Source organism: Geospiza fortis, unplaced genomic scaffold, assembly GCF_000277835.1.
Source record: "Geospiza fortis unplaced genomic scaffold, GeoFor_1.0 scaffold172, whole genome shotgun sequence".
NCBI lineage: Eukaryota > Metazoa > Chordata > Aves > Passeriformes > Thraupidae > Geospiza > Geospiza fortis.
In genome coordinates, this window is record NW_005054309.1 from 4,219,403 (window position 1) to 4,222,354 (window position 2,952).

Genomic DNA, 2,952 nt, shown 5'->3' on the forward strand with positions numbered 1-2,952 from the left:
CTGCTGAATCTCTCTGCTTTCCCATGCCTGCTTCATAGCCAAGGTCTGCTGAAATAGCCCCAAAACATACAGATGAAAGGGAGAGCAAGATCAGACTGAGTAGCAACACTAATAATTCAGTGGTCAGCAGTCAGTTTTGACCAGAAAGAACTTGTTTCCTCTGTTCTTTACCCGATTTTGATCTTTCCCTTAATTATTTGTTGTGATGTTTTATTAATGTCACAAAGTCAAGTCCTTCTATGCAGACAGGGAATGAAACATAATTAGTGCAGAACAACACTTCTGGGCAGCTGAACAGATGAGTGTGGTTAGATGAAAAGGGGTTGAGTGTCTGTCACACACCCCAGCACAGGCTGAGAAATGGCACAGCCAGGCCATGGCACTGAGCACTCAGCTTCCCACCATAACACCTGAGAGCAGTGATGTTCCTTGTGACCAAAACTTGTCACTAAAGCATGAAAAAGGGATCACCAGGCCCAGACTGGGAACAGTGAATTTCTGAGAACTGTGCTGGTCCGTTTCTGGGAGTTTTGTTCTGGAGCATTGCAAGGAGGCTGTCAGGGCTCTCACACAGCCCTCAGCATCTGTTACACACAATTTTGGTGCTGAAGTGAGACAAGGGGACGGCAGCTGCTTGCTCTGGGAAGATTCACCCCAGGGCACTTGCATCCCTCAAACAAAATGTTGCTTGTATGAGCTGGCTTTATGGGAGAAAAAAAAAGGAAACTACTGGGGGCTGCAGAGCTGCCACTCCTCGTGTTTCTGTGGCCTGTTCTGCTGGCAGAGCCACAAAAGGCTGTGCTGGGGGAGTTGTGCTCTCAGCTGCTGTCTGAGCTGTGCCAGGCTCCCAGAGAGGAATGTGGCCATGCTAAGGAGGCACGGAAGCTTTCCCAGCCTCAGCTGGAGGATAGGTCAGGGTTCCATGGGCCCATCTGCCCCTTCACCCAGCAGTGCCACCAAACCACCTCCAGCAGCCACCCAAACACGGCCAGTGCCAATGGGGGCAGCTGGAGAGTGATCCCTGCCCATCCCTGGGGGCTGCTGTGGCCAAATGCCTTTTGGGAAGACCGAGCCAATGGATTTAGCAGTACGGCCATCACACACTGGCATTTGGCCCCAAAATGCTTGGAGGAGCAGTCTGGTGGTCACCCAGTGAGCAAGGGCCATGGGCCATTCCAAAGACATTGCTGGCTTTACCCCTCACGTCACCCTGTCCAGCTGAATAATGAAAAATAATTGGGTTGAAATGACCTTTTGAGGAGTTTTATTTAAAAGCTATGGGTGGCATTCTAATGTCACTTCAATATTTGTTTCTACATCTGTGTAACCTGGTCAGTAATCAAAACCAATCTGTGAGCTGAAAACTAAGACCTACAGACAATTTAGGACTCGTGTCAATTTAAATATGGATTGTTTCACAGTCTTAGAGGGGAAGAAAGAGTGAAAATTGCAACTTCTTCTTTCTTGTTTTTATCATGCTGATACACTTGGATGCAGCTACCCATAACTGGTGCATGGCAACTGCTCTGGCTTTCCCCTGGCCCCACACAAGGAGATCAGTCATCTGATTAACAGCTCTGCATCAACTGTGGCAAAGCATAGGAGAAAAAGAGAAAACGAACTAAAATATCATATGAATTTTGCATTTTTAGGTTCATTTTGAGAAAAATCACAATATTTTTGAGATTTTTCAACTGTCTCAAGTTGCATTTTGATGGTAACACCTAAAGTGGCAGTCAGGTGTGTTCTGTACAGCTCAGAGTGAAACCCAGGCAATTTTAGGAGTATGGAGTATTTACATCTGCATTTCTGCTCTTTTCCAGCATAGCCATTTTTAAGGGAAAATTGTGGTAAGGGTTAAGATCTGTGCATCTGCTCTTGTTTCTTTGATTTTTATCTTGAATTTGATTCAAAACCCAGTAAGTTTTATTATTCTTACTTTGTATGTATCTGAAAATGGTTAGATTTTATGCATTCAGCTATTATTGAAGATCTCTGTTCATGATGAGTGACAACAAATAAATGAATAAGTGGAAGACCTTGTGAAATTTCAGCCATTTTCACTCCAAATGTGCCTCTGGCATTAATGTATCCTGATATTCTAATCTCAGCAGCCTGCCTGCCATCAACTTTGATGGCACTAATTCATGAGAAATTTCTTTGAAAGAACCAGTGTACAGTGAACTCAGACATGTTGAGGCATTCTCTGTGGAGCTGTACTGCTGGGAATATGAGCTATCTTGGACTTTTGTGTCCCTTCTGTCTCCAAACTGGAGAATTTATCTCTGTCCTCTCACTAATTTAGGCAGTAAAGCATTTAACTACCTGCACCTTCATGTACATCAAAGGATTCACGTACATCAGTGATTTATTTCTTTAACTTGACCTTGTCTTTCTAGAGTCTTGTTGCACACTCACAAAGACTCAAGCAAAAGAGTTGTGACATTCAAACATTCTACAATGTACTTTCCCACTTTTTGTTCACTTCTGTATTTACATTTAGGAGCCAGATTTTTTTTTTTTCACTTCTGCAAGGGACACATATCTGTAAATGTTATTAGGTGGAAGCATAATTTTGGTGCTGTAATATTTCCTGATATGTGGTCCAAAATGCTCCTGGATTTTTTTTTTTTGCACCCTGATTTTTTTATCTCATTTCTGAAAGCCCATCACTTAGAGGGATGATCTTTCTTTGGGTTCTTCCAGGAGGAAGAACTCCAGGGTTCAAGCTGACATTGCTACAACAAAATAAATACCTGGAATTTCCCTGTTCCCAGAGTGGTTTCCCAGACTTGTGAATCACTGTAAGACCATGGCACTGCCTCACTTCCTTCTCACACACAGACACATCCCCATTTCCTACGCTTTGTGGGTAAGAAACCAACAACCCCTTTGGCTTCTACACTCACTTCATCTTCCTTAGACTTCAACATTTTGCTTCCTGCAAATCCT

At 43.5% G+C, this 2,952-nt stretch overlaps 1 protein-coding gene across 1 annotated transcript in view; it reads left to right on the plus strand.

Moving 5' to 3' along the window:
• Positions 1 to 2,952, plus strand: part of LAMP3 (lysosomal associated membrane protein 3) — a 17,319-nt gene that overhangs the window by 988 nt on the left and 13,379 nt on the right. The window lies entirely within an intron of this gene.